We start from the raw sequence: 17554 nt of genomic DNA, 5'->3' as shown, positions 1-17554 counted from the left end.
TACCCTTATGCTAAGGCAGTTGAAGACAATAAATGGTATCCAAAGAATACGGGAGAAACATAAGTTAGAGAGAGTAATAGAAATTTATGTTAAACCAGGAGCTGAAGAGACAGGGATGCTAAACAAATGTCTGGTTTGGGACTCGGAAGATGAAAGCAAGGAGGGACCTACATTGAGTGAGATAAGAAGATGGTCCTCAACCACCTGGAAAATCATCTTTGGGGCAAATATCTACGAGATGAATAATAGAATATTTTTGTTCGAATTCCCCAATAGATTCATGGCGGACCAGATTGTACAACATCAATGGTACTGGCAGAAGAACAAACTCAATCTCAAGTGGTGGAGCTCGACAGATGGGTGTACATCAATCTCTAGAAGTCCAAAGGAAACCTGGATTAGAGCTGTTGGAATACCACTACAGTTGTGGTCGCACGAAGTTATCTAGGAAATTGGAGAAGTGTGTGGGGATAGTTGGCTACGGTGGAAGAAACAAAGCTCAGGAACCACATGAAGTGGGCTTGAATTCTGGTCGCGAATGAAGGGAAGAGTATTCCGAAAGAAGTAGCAATTTCACAAAATGGCCTCAAGTTTTACATCCCGATCTGGTGGGAGTCAAAACCCCGATTGAAATTTTGTCTGAATCCGTTGGAGGTAGCGCCGGAGAAGATGATGGATGGCATTACCCAGCAAATCCTATTACCCAGCGGACAAAGCAGAGTTTGCTCTATGACAAAGTACCAATATCCCATTCTTTTAGGGATTTGGTTGACAGAGAGCACGTGGGTTATTTAGAGTTGACAGTTGGAGGTAAAGAAAAGTCACAGTCATGTGCACAACATGTGCAGGGTTTTAATGAGAAAAAACCCAGCAAATAAAAAGTTAATTGGGCCGAACTCAACAACCCACTTTATTTACAACAATTTAAATGAATTTAGGTCCATATCCTCAATAAAAGATGACTTCTATGAAGTCTTTCTTAGCACCCAACAAGAACAAACTGCTCCAGTGGATACGCAGATAGCAGAGATGAGAACAGAGGATGAAGTAATGGGACTACAATGGAAACTAAGGGGGAAACTTCGCAGCTATCAAAGGGGTCAGAACATCTTGAAAATTCAGCGAGAAAGGGTAACAAAATTACACAAGGGACTATAGATTTAATAATCCAAAAATTCTGTAGAAGCAATAGAAAATTGGGAGGTGGAGGATGTCGAGCCTCTTTGCACTCAAACTCAGCTAATGATACAAGACAAAGAGAATGAGACTTCACTATGGGTAAAACAAAACATGGTTAGGGAAAATCTTGGGTGCAGACTTTCAGGGTCACGAATAAGAAGCTCTGGAATTACTTATTGTTGCAGGTAGATAGTAGCAAAAAAGTAAGAAGAATGAAGACATGCAATATTCAGGAAGACTAGAATCAAAAGTGCCCAGGAACTCAAAAATTTGGTGGCCTTTGATGTAAAATTCAAAAGCAGGGCGGAAACAGGGCCAAGGGGAGAGACAACCACAATAGTTCTTGATGCGATTCAAACTAATTTCATGGAATGTGAGAGGATTGAATTGTAGAGATAAAAGGAGACTTGCTAAAACTTAAAAGTATGGTGTTTGATTGGAAAGCAGACATTTATTGTTTCCAAGAACAAAGTTGGAGGGGGACATTACAGAGTTACTAAACCAAATTTAGGGAAATATATGGATCAAATATGAGTACTTGGAGGCCATTGGAACAAGAGGGGGTATATTGATGATGTGGGATATCAGAATATGGAAGGGAGAAATTCTCGAGATTGGTTCATATACCCTAACTTGCAAGTTTGAAGCTCAACTCCAAAGCTTCTCGTCATATTACTGGGGGTGTACACACCAAATTGCTACATTGAAAGACAATCAGTATGGGAAGAGATTGGTGATGTCAGAGGTCTGTTCCAAGGGCCTTGGGTTGTTTGTGGTGATTATAAGTTAGTAGGTTTGTGACAGAAAACAGGAGTTGTGTTAGAAGAACTATAGGGATGAGGGAACTTTTAGATTTCATTGAAGATATGGGGTTAATTGATCTTCAAATGGAAAATGCAACATTCACCTAGTACAAAGGGGACAATAATGAAGTAGCTTCCAGAATAGATAAAGTCCTGTTTTCAAAAGAATGGGATGAAAGGTCAACGAAGTGAAAGTAATCCCACTTTAAAGGATTATTTCAGATTATGTACCATTAGCTCTACAAGGTGGGACCTGGAACAAAAATAAAAGGTATTTCAAGTTTGAAAATTGGTGGCTAGATACTGAGGGGTTCACAGATAGAGTCAAAGTGAAATGACCCAAAAGGTTCTTAAAAATGTGCTTCGGAAGTTACCGAAAACTTGTTTAGCTATATCAAAAAACCGTTTCGTTTTTCGAAAATCCGACTTCATATTATTGTTTAGGGGGTCAAATTAAGTGGGAAATGGGTCTAACCCAAATTTTAGAGCAACCGTATCAAAATCCGAAATTTCCAAGTGAAGCCTTTTTCGAGGGTCTACTTTGGAGGGTCATATCTCCTAGCACACAAATTATTGGGTGGCCAATAAAATATCCATGGAAATCCCTTTGAGTTAGCTACCTAACGCATTTCGTTTCACCTCATTCGGAGTTCGGATAAAGAAGTTATGCCCATTTTCGTAAAATCTGTCTGGCAGGAAATGCAATTTCCAGTGAGCGTTTTTACTGTTCACCCGCCTCATTTTTTTTTCTAAGTGTTGGACCATTTTTCCAAAGGGCATATGTTATTTCCTATATACCATTAGTTCAATTACCATCTCTAAAACATTTTCCAAAACACCTCTCCCATACTTAGACACATTTTCTCTCAAGTTCTCTCAAGAACCCTAATCCAAAACCTTCCTCAAGATTGAAGAGACTCTTGCTCCAAGTTCCAAGCTTCCATTGAAGACACTCTCAAGACCTTCATAAGAACTCAAGGTATGTAGTTTTGAACTCATGGGTCCTTCCACCCATAGTGCCTAGACTCTATTCTACTCACTAATTCATGGTTTAAGTTAAGATTCATAAATTAGTCTTGTTCTTTGTAATAATTTCCTGCACATTGAATTTTAAACATGAAAAGTGATTGTTTTGAGCATGTTGTGACTCTAGAACTTGAACCTAAATTTGGAATGGATCTGGAGATTTTCATGTGGTATTGTGGGTGTTAAAAAGGTGTTGTTATAGGTTGTTCACTGGTTTGGCTCCATAATTACTACCCTATTTTCCATGCTCTTTGATTCCATTACATGCCTTCAAGGTGTTTGACAAAATGTCCAACTATGGAGAATTGATGAATCGATGCTTTAAAGCTTGAGTTATGAGATGTATGGAAATCCAGAGATGTGTTGATGACAAACTAAGCTTGTATATATGTTCATTCCATACGTGAGATTGCATTAGAGCCTAATGGGAATTTCCTATATAAAGTATTGCATGACCATGCCCGGTCCGGGGGAAAAGAACCGGACAACCATGTGAGAGGTTTATATCTCACCACCTAGGATGCTTGGGGTGTGACCAACATCAACCATGTGAGAGGTTTATATCTCACCACCTAGGATGCTTGGGGTGTGACCAACATCAACCATGTGAGAGGTTTATATCTCACCACCTAGGATGTTTAGGGTGTGACCAACATCAACCATGTGAGGGGTTTATACCTTGCCACCAGGGTGTCTGGGTGTGAACGGCATCCCCCATCCTAAGTTGGGGTTATAGATTGGTTGGATCATGCATACACATATGATATCTACTATTAGTATAGATTTACTTAAACATGTTTTGACTTCACTTTGATCATGCATCCTCATATTGTTATTCATAATGCCTATGAAATTATTTCTTGTATTTCGATTGTGTCCTTGTCTATTGTTGTGTTGCACCCCGCATACTTAGTACATTCCAAGTACTAACGCATATTTTGCCTACATGATGTCACCATGTAGGGACCGGAGCTACTCTTGATCCTTCTCTCCATTCACGTGGCTAGTACGGTGCTTATCCGAGTTGTTGGTGAGTCCTCAATGATTCGAGGGCTATGTTATGTTTCCTACTGGAATGTTTTGAGACTTTAGCTTGCAATTGTATTTTGACTATGAGGGGAGCCGGTAGTATGTCATGGCCCCGTCCTATATATGTATGTAGACGTGTGCGTTAGACAAGTATTTTGTAAATGAGCTTGACTCTTGTTCTATGATGTCATTTTGGAATGGTTTGCCCTTAGTCCTTATTTCTCGTTAATTAATGTTGAATGTACTTCCGCGACCGATGAAGTGTGATGACAAGTTTGAGAGGCTTGTTTGGGGTTCCTTCGGGTTCATCATTCGCCATGTCACGTCTAGGCCCTAGGCTTGGGTCGTGACAAGCTTGATATCAGAGCACTAGGTTGTTAAATCTTCGGAGTCCAACACACGGCGTTGAGTAGAGTCCTAATCATGGTTGTGAAGCGCGCCACGACTATGAATGAGAGGCTATAAAACGTTTTAGGAAAGGTTTCCCTTCTTCATGTTCTATGTCGTGCTTAGAGTGCGATAAGGTGATTTCTCCCTAACGCTTGATCTTTGGATTGCTAGATCATCATGCCAAACATGAGGGGAAGACGGGCCCGATCACCGGAAGAGCCACCCACCAATGGTGAGCTCCGTGATGCACTCACCATGCTCGCACAAGTGGTAGCTATCCAAGTGCAACAAGGAGCCCAAGCTCCTCGAACTACCACCCCGGGGGAAAGGGTGAGAGATTTCATGAGGATGAACCCTCCGGTCTTCCATGGTTCAAAGGTGGATGAGGACCCGCAAGAGTTCATCGATGAGGTATGCAAAATCTTGACCATTGTGGATGTTGGTGCTTGTGAGAAGGCGGAATTGGCGGCCTACCAACTCAAGGGGGTTGCTCAAATTTGGTTTGATCAATGGAAGGGTGAGAAAGGTAATGGCTATGTGGTGTTGTGGGAGGAGTTTAAACTTGCTTTCCTTAATAGGTTCTTCCCTCTTGAGCTTAGGGAGGCAAAGTTGGTGGAGTTCATGAACTTGAAGCAAGGAGCTATGAGTGTGAGGGAGTATGCCCTCAAATTTGTCCAACTCTCCAAGTATGCACCTCACTTGGTGGCCGACTCTAGGTCGAGGATGAACAAATCTGTGATGGGTGTATCCGACTTGGTTAGTGAGGAGTGTCGGTCCGCTATGCTCATTGGAGATATGGATTTGTCTCGGTTGATGACTTATGCCGAGCAAATGGAGGAGGAGAAATTGAGGAAGAAAAGGGGGCACGAGGCCAAGAGGGCCCGATTGGAGAATAGGTTCCCTAAGGGTGCTAGATTTCATCAAGGCTGAGGAAACCCTCATGTCAACCGGGGATTTGCTATCAATGTTCCTAGACCTCAAGGGGGAGGTGAAATGGGTTCTATGGATATATGCCCTAAGTGTGGGAGGAAGCATGGTGGTCCTTGCATGAAGGGTTCGGGTGCTTGCTTTGAATGTGGAGAAGTGGGTCATAAGAGGTTTGAGTGTCCCAAGATCCGCAACAAGGTCCGAAGTGCTAACACTACTCCTTTGGGTAGAGGTGCTTCTCAAAGTGGTGCCCCAAGGGACAATCGATTTTATGCTTTGCATGGTAGACAAGGTGTTAATGAGACCCCGGATGTGGTGATCGGTATGTTGCAAATCTTTGATCTTGATGTTTATACTTTGATTGATCCGGGTGCCACCCTTTCCTTTGTTACCCCCTTAGTTGCTAGAAAATTTCATGTCGAGTCGGAATTGTTGCATGAGTCATATGAAGTATCTACTCCCATTGGTGTCTCTATTGTTGCTAGAAAAGTGTATAGAAATTGTCCGGTTTGCATATTGAATAAGTTGTTGCCTTGCGATCTTGTTGAGTTGAACATGGTGGATTTTGATGTTATTCTTGGGATGGATTGGTTGCATGCATATTATGCTTCTATTGATTGTAGGACTTGTAAAGTCAATTTCCGATTTCCTAATGAACCCGTCCTTGAGTGGGAGAGCCAGGATGTTGTGGTGAAGGGGAAATTCATTTCTTGCATTAAAGCCCATAGGTTGATTTCCAAAGGGTGCTTGTACCATATTGTGAGAGTCAATGATGTGGAGTCTAAAGTCCCTCCTATTGAGTTTATTCCGGTTGTTAATGAGTTTCTAGATGTCTTCCCAGAAGACCTTCCCGGTGTCCCTCCCGAAAGGGAGATAGATCTTGTTATAGACCTCCTTCCCGATACTCAACCTATTTCTATCCCCCCTTACCGTATGGCCCCGGCGGAGTTGAAAGAGTTGAAAGAGCAATTAAAAGATTTGTTAGAGAAGGGGTTTATTAGACCTAGTCACTCTCCCTGGGGAGCTCCAATTTTGTTTGTGAAGAAGAAAGATGGGTCTCTTAGAATGTGTATTGATTATCGACAACTTAATAGGGTCACCATCAAGAATAGGTATCCTCTTCCAAGGATTGACGATTTATTTGACCAATTGCATGGGGCTAGTCACTTCTCTAAGATTGATCTTCGGTCAGGGTATCATCAAGTGAAGGTGAGGGAGTGTGATATTTTCAAGACGGCCTTTCGTACTAGGTATGGGCACTATGAGTTTGTGGTGATGTCTTTCGGGTTGACTAATGCTCCGGCTCTCTTTATGGATTTGATGAATAGGGTTTTCAAACCCTACCTTGATTCTTTTGTGGTGGTGTTTATAGATGACATCTTGATCTATTCTCAGGGTGAGGAAGAGCACAAGGGTCACTTGAGGGTTGTACTCCAAAGATTGAGGGAAGAGAAGTTGTACGCTAAATATGAAAAGTGTGAGTTTTGGTTGAAGAAAGTTGCTTTCCTAGGCCATGTGGTGTCGGGGGATGGTATTAAGGTGGATCCTAAGAAGACCGATGTTATTAGGAATTGGCCTAGACCTTTGACCCCGTCGGATATAAGGAGTTTCTTGGGTTTAGCGGGTTATTATAGGAGATTTGTGGAAGGGTTTTCTTCTCTTGCTTCTCCTATGACTAAGTTGACTCAAAAGAAGGCTAAATTTGTGTGGTCGGATGAGTGTGAGGAAAGCTTCCAAACTTTGAAAGAAAGGCTTGTGTCCGCTCCTATTTTGTCACTTCCGGATGGGTTAGAAGGTTTTGTTGTTTATTGTGATGCTTCCCGTATTGGTTTGGGTTGTGTGTTGATGCAAAGTGGTAAGGTTATAGCCTATGCTTCTAGGCAACTTAAGGTTCATGAAAAAAATTACCCAACCCATGATCTTGAAATGGCCGCCGTGGTTTTTGCTTTAAAGATTTGGCGTCATTATTTGTATGGGGTGCATGTTGATATCTTCACCGACCATAAGAATCTCCAATATGTGTTCACGCAAAAAGATCTTAACTTGAGACAAAGGAGGTGGTTAGAATTCCTTAAGGATTATGATATGAGTGTTCACTATCATCCGGGGAAAGCTAATGTGGTGGCGGATGCATTGAGTAGAGTGTCCATGGTTAGCTTGGCTCATGTGGAGGAAGGTAGTAAAGAGTTGGCTAAGGAGGTCCATCGGTTGGCCAAATTGGGAGTTAGGTTAGAAGGGGTGGATAGTGGAGGAGTAGTTGTTGTTGATGGTTCAAGGTCTTTCTTGGTTGATGAGGTGATAGTCAAGCAAGATCTTGATCCTTCTTTGGTAGAATTAAAGGCTTCGGTGAGTAGTGGTAAGGTGGAGGTTTTCTCCCAAGGGGGAGATGGTGCCCTTAGGTACCAAGGTAGATTATGTGTTCCTTGTGTGGATGGTGTGAGGGAAAGAATCCTTGATGAGGCTCATAATTCTTTTTATTCTATTCATCCGGGGTCAACAAAGATGTATAGAGACTTGACGGATGTGTATTGGTGGGGCGGTATGAAGAAGGACATTGCAAAATTTGTTTCGGGTTGCCATAGTTGTCAACAAGTCAAGGCCGAACATCAAAGGTCGGGTGGCCTAACTCAAGACATTGAGATACCTACTTGGAAGTGGGAAGAAATCAACATGGATTTTGTAGTAGGCTTACCCAAGGCTAGAAGAGGCTTTGATTCGGTTTGGGTGGTGGTTGATCGGATGACAAAGTCGGCTCATTTCCTACCGGTTAAAACTACTTACGGGGCTGAAGAGTATGCCAAGTTGTACATTCATGAATTGGTAAGGTTGCATGGGATTCCTTTGTCTATCATCTCGGATCGTGGTGCCCAATTCACTTCTCACTTTTGGAGGTCATTCCAAAGGGGTCTTGGTAAAAAGGTAAAGCTTAGCACGACCTTCCACCCTCAATCGAATGGCCAAGCCGAAAGAACAATTCAAACCTTGGAGGATATGCTTAGAGCTTGTGTATTGGAGTTGAAAGGTAGTTGGGATGATCATCTTCCTTTGATTGAATTTGCATACAACAATAGTTATCATTCTAGTATCGGTATGGCTCCTTTTGAGGCACTTTATGGTAGACGGTGTAGGTCACCGGTTGGGTGGTTTGAAGTTGGAGAGGTGGCTTTGTTGGGTCCGGATCTGGTCATGGATGCTCTTGAGAAGGTAAGGATGATTAGGGAGAGGTTGAAAACAGCCCAAAGTCGTCAAAAGTCTTATGCCGATGTGAGGAGACGGGATCTTGAATTCAAAGTGGGTGATTGGGTTTATTTGAAAGTTTCTCCAATGAAAGGTGTGGTTCGTTTTGGTAAGAAGGGGAAATTAAGTCCTAGGTATGTCGGTCCTTATGAGATAATAAGAAGGGTAGGTAAAATAGCCTATGAGTTGGGGTTGCCCAAGGAGATGGAATTAGTTCATCCGGTATTCCATGTATCGATGTTGAGGAAATGTGTTGGTGATCCTAATGCTATTGTACCTCTTGAGGTTGTGGGTGTTGTAGAAGATAATTTGACGTATGAAGAAGTCCCGGTTCAGATCTTTGATATACAAGTTAAAAGGTTGAGGAACAAAGAAGTGGCGTCCGTTAAGGTGCTTTGGAGAAATCAACAAGTGGAGAGTGCTACTTGGGAGGCCGAAGCGGACATGCAAAGACGTTATCCTTATCTATTCAACTCCACTCAAGCCTAAGGTATTAAATCAAGTCCTTTGTACTCCATTGAGTCTTACATTTCAGCCCCTGAATCATTAATGTGCATATATGTTTAAATTGATGAGTTATGGATGCTTTACACTAAGTTTTGAAATCTTGAAGTGATGTTTAAATAAAATTTTTGCATTCATGTTGGGGCTGATATGTTCTTACTAAGTCTTGCCTTGTACGTCTCTTCCACATTCGGGGACGAATGTTCCCAAGGGGGAGATATTGAAATGACCCAAAAGGTTCTTAAAAATGTGCTTCGGAAGTTATCAGAAACTTGTTTAGCTATATAAAAAAAATCTGTTTTATTTTTCGAAAATCCGACTTCATATTCTTGTTTAGGGTGTCAAATTGAGTGGGAAATGGGTCTAACCCAAATTTTAAAGCAACCGTATCAAAATCCGAAATTTTGAAGTGAAGCCTTTTTTGAGGGTCTACTTTGGAGGGTCATATCTCCTAGCATACAAATTATTGGGTGGCTAATAACATATCCATGGAAAGCTCTTTGAGTTAGCTACCTAACACACTTCGTTTCACCTCATTCGGAGTTCGGACGAAGAAGTTATGCCCATTTTCGTAAAATCTGTCCGGCAGGAAATGCAATTTCCAGTGAGCGTTTTTAGTGTTCACCCGCCTCATTTTTTTTTCTAAGTGTTGGACCATATTTCCAAAGGGCATATGTTATTTCCTATATACCATTAGTTCAATTCCCATCTCTAAAACATTTCCCAAAACACCTCTCCCATACTTAGACACATTTTCTCTCAAGTTCTCTCAAGAACCCTAATCCAAAACCTTCCTCAAGATTGAAGAGACTCTTGCTCCAAGTTCCAAGATTCCATTGAAGACACTCTCAAGACCTTCATAAGAACTCAAGGTATGTGGTGTTGAACTCATGGGTCCTTCCACTCATAGTGCCTAGACTCTATTCTACTCACTAATTCATGGTTTAAGTTAAGATTCATAAATTAGTCTTGTTCTTTGTAATAATTTCCTGCACATTGAATTTTAAACATGAAAAGTGATTGTTTTGAGCATGTTGTGACTCTAGAACTTGAACCTAAATTTGGAATGGATGTGGAGATTTTCATGTGGTATTATGGGTGTTAAAAAGGTGTTGTTGTAGGTTGTTCACTGGTTTGGCTGCATAATTACTACCCTATTTTCCATGCTCTTTGATTCCATTACATGCCTTCAAGGTGTTTGACAAAATGTCCAACTATGGAGAATTGATGAATCGATGCTTTAAAGCTTGAGTTATGAGATGTATGGAAATCCAGAGATGTGTTGATGACAAACTAAGCTTGTGTATATGTTCATTCCATACGTGAGATTGCATTAGAGCCTAATGGGAATTTCCTATATAAAGTGTTGCATGACCATGCCCGGTCCGGGGGAAAAGAACCGGACAACCATGTGAGAGGTTTATATCTCACTACCTAGGATGCTTGGGGTGTGACCAACATCAACCATGTGAGAGTTTTATATCTCACCACCTAGGATGCTTGGGGTGTGACCAACATCAACCATGTGAGAGGTTTATATCTCACCACCTAGGATGCTTGGGGTGTGACCAACATCAACCATGTGAGAGGTTTATATCTCACCACCTAGGATGCTTGGGGTGTGACCAACATCAACCATGTGAGAGGTTTATATCTCACCACCTAGGATGCTTGGGGTGTGACCAGCATCAACCATGTGAGGGGTTTATACCTTGCCACCAGGGTGTCCGGGTGTGAATGGCATCCCCCATCCTAAGTTGGGGTTATAGATTGGTTGGATCATGCATACACATATGATATCTACTATTAGTATAGATTTACTTAAACATGTTTTGACTTCACTTTGATCATGCATCCTCATATTGTTATTCATAATGCCTATGAAATTATTTCTTGTATTTCGATTGTGTCCTTGTCTATTGTTGTGTTGCACCCCGCATACTTAGTACATTCCAAGTACTAACGCATATTTTGCCTACATGATGTCACCATGTAGGGACCGGAGCTACTCTTGATCCTTCTCTCCATTCACGTGGCTAGTATGGTGCTTATCCGAGTTTGTTGGTGAGTCCTTAATGATTCGAGGGCTATGTTATGTTTCCTACTCCTATGTTTTGAGACTTTAGCTTGCAATTGTATTTTGACTATGAGGGGAGCCGGTAGTATGTCATGACCCCCGTCCTATCTATGTATGTAGAGGTGTGCGTTGGACAAGTATTTTGTAAATGAGCTCGACTCTTGTTCTATGATGTCATTTTGAAATGGTTTGCCCTTAGTCCCTATTTCCCGTTAATTAATGTTGATTGTACTTCCGCTACCGATGAAGTGTGATGACAAGTTTAAGAGGCTTGTTTGGGGTTCCTTCGGGTTCCTCATTCGCCATGTTAGTCTAGGCCCTAGGCTTGGGTCGTGTCACAAAGACTAGTGGAACAAATTAAATTTTGGGGGGAAATCGGACTATGTTTTGGCTTGTAAAATGAAAGCTCTTAAGAATACACTTAAGGAATGGAGCACAGAAATTCAAGGAAATTTAGGTTTTCAGAGAGAAATTGTTAGAGAAGTTGGCAGATTTGATTCTGTGGTTATAACCATGATAAACTACAACCAGGACTTTATCAGAAGAAGAATCCACAAGGAAATGTGAGGTGCTACTGGAATATGAGAATCTAATCAAAAAAAGAAGAAATTGCTTGGAGACAAAGATCAAGAACCCTATGGTTGAAAGACGGGGACAAAAACACCAAGTATTTCCACATAATTGCAAATTCCCACAAAAGGTACAATAACATTGATCAATTGGAGGTATAAGGTGAGATCACACAAGATACAAACAAAATTGTAAAAAAAAAAGGTAATTGATTTTTATCACGGACTTTACACAGATAATTACTCATTTGCAATATGCAGATGACACACTCATCTTTTGTGGGGAAGAAGAACAACTCAAATATCTGAGAGTAATATTGGTCCTGTTTGAAGGAATCTCTGGGTTGCATATTAATTGGAGAAAGAGTTTTCTTTATTCCATTAATGAAGTACATAACATGGAGGCACTAAACATAATCCTAGGTGGACAAGTTGGGGCTCTCCCAACTACATACCTTGGGATGCCTTTGGGTGCTAAATCAATGTCTAAAGAGATCTGGAGCAGTGTAATAGAAAAGTGTGAGAAGAAACTGGCTAGATGGAAGGGTCAATACTTGTCTCTTGGAGGAAGAGTTACTCTAATTAACTCAGTCCTAGATGCTATGCTTACTTACATGATGTCTTTATTTCCCATTCCAGTAGGGGTCATTGACAGATTGGATAGAATCAGAAGGAAGTTCCTATGGTGAGGAAACAAGGACAGGAAAGGTTACAATCTGGTAAAGTGGAATGATCTGATAATAGAAAAAATGTATGGGGGTTTGGGTATTAAAAATCTGCAGAATCATAGCAAGGACCTCAGAATGAAATGGTTGTGGAAATATGCTAATGACAAACATCTGTTATGGAGAAAAGTCATCAAGGCCAAGTATGAAGTAGAAAATAGGTGGATGACATAGGAAGTATTTTCCCCATATGGAGTGAATTTGTGGAGATGTATAAGGGCCTTGTGGGATGATTTCAAGATCAAAACCAAGGTTAAGGTTAGAAATGGGGAAAAGACAAGTTTCTGGGGAGATAACTAGCATGAGATGGGGATTCTGAAGAATATCTACCCAGATATCCACAACTTAATGTTAAATCATCAAAGAACAATTGCAGGAATGTGGACACCTAATGGGTGGGAAATCAGTTTCAGAAGACAAGTAAATGACTGGGAAATCACAAGAGTTGCATATTTCCTTAACACTATTGGCCAGTTTAAAGGAACACAAGAAGGGGAAGATGAGCTTAACCTTCAGGGAAGGCAAATCATACAGATGGTTGAATAGTCACAATCAACAGAATGCCCAACTGGCCCTGGAAAACTATATGGAAAGTGAATATACCCTACAAGGTATCATGTTTTATTTGGCTCCGATCTAAGGAAGCTATCCTAACATAAGACAATCTGATGAAAAAGGGAATGATTTTATGTCCGAGATGTGTTTTTTGCGGAGAACAAGCAGAAACTGTTCGACATTTATTCCTTCACTGCAAGATCACATGTCAGCTTTGAAGGCTATTCCTAAACCTTAAAGGTTTCTCCTGGACTATGCCAAGAGGCCCTTCAAAGTTGGGAAGAAGTTGGGGTTCTGGCAAGAAGCAAAGTAGGTGGAGAATCATACCAGCCAACATATGGTGGACAATCTGGAAGGAGAAAAATGCTAGGTGTTTTGAGAACATAGAAAATAATATAAAACAGATCAAATTGAATTGTATTTTAATTCTATGTTTTTGGTGTAATCAGATTCGGTCTAATGATCCTGTATCTATTATTGATGTGTTAGCTTCATTATAGACATGGGATCATAGGATCTGGATTTACTGGTAAATATGGCCCTAGTACAGCCCATGTACAATTTGTTTCTATCAATAGACACAAAGTTAACAGTTTCAAAATAAATAAAAAAACAAGCAAAACCTTCTCCACTAAGATCCGAGCTTCTACCTCTACAAGCTGCCTCAAAGCCAATGCAGACCCATCCTACCAAAGAAAATAAAATAAGATTTCTGGCATGGTTCACAAGCAACTCACGTATTTAAAAGAGAACTTTAGACGAGGGAACTAGGAAGAATGGAAAGAGGCAGAGAGAGAGCATCCAATAGCATTCAAACTCAAACATCAACATTCGGAAAAAACATAATGTTATATGATTAAGACAGAAATCAACATCAAAAGACATCTCTGCTAACCCTTCAATAAAAAATAAAGCAGGAAAGGTGAATGAAAACAAACACAAACAAAACCTGGATATTCACATAATTATTCAAACCAAAAAGTTCGCTAACATGATTGATATAAATTTAAAACCAGGACCTATCCATCTCTCTTGATTGATGGAGGGGAAAGTGAATAAGAATAATTAACAAGAGGCATATAAGAGGAATCTTGTATACAAAACAGTGAACAGTCACTTCAATATCATGTTATGATACAAAACTGCATTAAAAAAAATCATATAGAAACCCACAATAATAATAGAAGTTGTGTTAGATAAAAATAGTCGTCCTCTGATCCACCTTGGTTACCTTCTAAGGCTGAAACAGAAAAAAGACTTAGGAGTATATCTGCTGATCTTCTTCCACACAAATCCAAATAAAAATAAATGTGCCCAAAAGTAAAGTGTAGCATTCTGCATTCTTTCTATTTCAATCTCCTTTTTACTTCCTGTAAAATTGAGGAAGGAAAATCAAGAAAAGAACACTTTATCGAAAAAATAATAGAGAAAAGAACTTAAGATGAATGTTTCAGAAAACTCCATTCGAGACTTCCTGCTAAAATTGAGGAAAGAAAATGAAGAAAAAGAAAAAAAATGAAGAAAAGAACTCAAGATGTACACCCTTCCTTAATTTCCCTCAATCCTATCAAAATCAAAATCACGTCTGGTTCCACTTCCTCACCAATTCACTTCCATTTACAAAACTTCAGTTCTTTTCCAAGTAAAATGCATGTCCGAAAATCACAACTTAAAATATTCAAGTTTCAATTTCAGAATCTCTAGTCAAACGGGAGATAAATATCAGTTCCTTAGACATTCAGCAGATCACAACAATTTAACACAGCACAAGAGAATCTGAAATACTTTCCTACAATGAAATTAAATAATGCGTTGCAATTCTATAGCAAACCTTAGCGGCTCCCCGACTGCGAGAAGAGATCCAATTATACTTTGAACAGGAGCGATTCTCCGCGATCCATCTTGGGTAGCCTCAAACATTCGATAATACCTGTCGGAATCACCAATTTAAGAGTAAATGCCTTGGAACAAGAAATTTGTGACTGATACATTCTATCACATATTGATAAAATGTTAATGACATTTTTTGAAAAACTATAAGGGAGGAGAGAGAAGTAGACGTACCACTGAACACGCCGTCGTGCCTAATGCTTTTCAATAACAAGAAGGCAGGCACGCAATGTCTAAACAACCTTCTCCCGAACAGCCAACATTGGATCACAGAGAAACCCAAATAGCATCCACAAACTCCGGCACGTGAAACATTGAAGACGGTAGAAGCATTTTCTTCCATTGTTTTGGTTCCTCTAAAACAAAGCCAACAATCAAATGGTGCTAACCTTGCATATTCAACATTTTGTACGAACTCTCCATTTCATTTTCATGAAAAATCACATCAAAAAGCAACAATTATAAACTAAAAGCCAAAATAACTACGAAAAAAAGATTCAAATGAGTAGAAATCTACCAGAAATCAACACCCCAACTTAGAAAGTTTGTTTTTCATCAAGTCAAGAAAGTCAAAAAACATAAGAGATTCTTATTTCAAGATACACCACAAATCAATTTCCATTTCTCAATTAAGCACAAAGGTAATGGCTTCGGTTGGTAACAACAAATAGTCCACATGAAAACTTTCCACAAAAGAAATCCTCTCATTCACATGAAACATTATAAAAAATCAAGAATCATTTAAGTGACAACAACTCAAACTCAAGAAATGACTCAACTCATTGGCTCACTTGACTCAATTAAGAATTTTAAAAATCATTAATATTTCAACTTGCATGCCCTCACAAGAAAGAAGTGTCCCGAAACCACACATACAAATAAACAAGACGAGGACAAAGATGCAACACTCGCACTCACAAAGAATCATCTCATGCACACAAATGTCACCTATATTTTCTATCAATATTGACTCAACTCCATTTGGTTAGAAATCTCCAAGGACTTTGTTAAGCTTGTAATATAGGCTCAGGGAAGGTTGGGATATAATTTAAGTATAAGTGACTACACCCTCTTTGAACACTACACAACGACTCATCATTTCCAACTTTTTCCACTTTTCTTCACTTTTAAAACCCATGCACATTCCATACTATTTTTCATTTTTTCTTTTCTTATTTCCACTTTAGATGCTCCACATGCAACCATTTTCAACTTTTGGAGGATTCAAGACTCATTTATTCATTTTCATTCTTTCTTTTTCAAACTTTTGCTTTCTTTAAAACTTTCCATCCATCCCTCAATTTCTCTCTTCTTTATATTTTTTTTTTACACCATGCCCTCATTTGGTAAGCATCCCTTCAATGAATTTTCCATAACACCCACAACTTAGGCTTTTAGACTCAACTTTCACAACCTCAAGTTCAAGGAGGGAAGGGTTCAAAGGAGGGTTACCTTTTCAAAAAGGATAAGGCTTGTAATGTGGTTGCCGATAAAAAGGATTAGGCTCAAAGGGGACAACTAAGGATATATTTAGTACAAAGGTGAGATTTTTAGGCCAAGTGGACTCCAAGATATTAAAGAAAGCCTAAGATCATTTCTCCAACCAAACTCATTCAAGACCAATATTTCAAGACCAACTGGACAAGTTCTACGTGACAAAAGTAAACACAAGGCATTATGCAATAACTCACCACACATGGCCTGCAAATCAATCAAGACGGTTCAAAATCTTACTTCCTTTTGAAAATACAAGTAGCATTGAACATTTTAATTGCTAACGAATCAAAAGTTACAAAAAGGTAAGAGTTGTCACAAAATCACTCATAACATGCTCAACCTTTTAAAAATGGAGAGGTATGCTCAACACTATTCAGGCAACCTCATACATCTATTCGTGAACTACTTAGACTTCGCCACAATCAACGTCAATCAAACACTCACAAGCAATCGATGATTTACCATTAAGAAAGTCGTCACGCTCTATCCATCATCGGGCATCGTCAATCCAAATCTTTTTATCAAAACAAAAACAAAGAAGCTATAAACTAGATATCAAAAACTAAAATAGACCAATCCAACACAATATCAACATAAGCATTCACAATATCAAATCCTCACAAGGGCACACCAATCCATAACAAAGAAAGAAAGGTACGTCCGACAAGGGCACATTCACTATATGCAAAAACAATCAACTAAATGACTACAAGGGAGGCACCCCCAACAAAAATGAGATTGTGTTCTCACAGTGCAAATATCAAAAGAGAATATGAGGGACTCCACTAAGATCACGAGTTTCTTCCTCTACAAGCTGCCTCAAAACCAATGCAGCCCCCTCCTACCAAAGAAATTAAAATAAGATTTCTGGCATGGTTCACAAGCAACTCAAGTATTTAAAAGAGAACTTTAGACGAGGGAACTAGGAAGAATGGAAAGAGGCAGAGAGAGAGCATCCGATAGCATTCATATTCAAACAACAACATTCGGCAAAAACATAATGTTATATGATTAAGACAGAAACCCACGTCAAAACACTTCTCTTCTAACCCTTTAATAAAAATAAAGCAACTAAGGTGAATGAAAACAAACACAAACAAAACCTGGTATTCACATAATTATTCAAACCAAAAAGTTCGCTAACAT

At 39.7% G+C, this 17554-nt stretch overlaps 1 pseudogene; it reads right to left on the bottom strand.

The window, feature by feature from the left end:
• The window catches only part of LOC125821366 (serine/threonine-protein kinase TOR-like), a 55570-nt pseudogene that overhangs the window by 30464 nt on the left and 7552 nt on the right, over positions 1-17554 (bottom strand).

The sequence above is a fragment of the Solanum verrucosum genome, unplaced genomic scaffold (assembly GCF_900185275.1).
Source record: "Solanum verrucosum unplaced genomic scaffold, falcon-dt-bn FXZP01001203.1, whole genome shotgun sequence".
NCBI lineage: Eukaryota > Viridiplantae > Streptophyta > Magnoliopsida > Solanales > Solanaceae > Solanum > Solanum verrucosum.
This window is presented reverse-complemented; position numbering and strand designations above follow the sequence as displayed.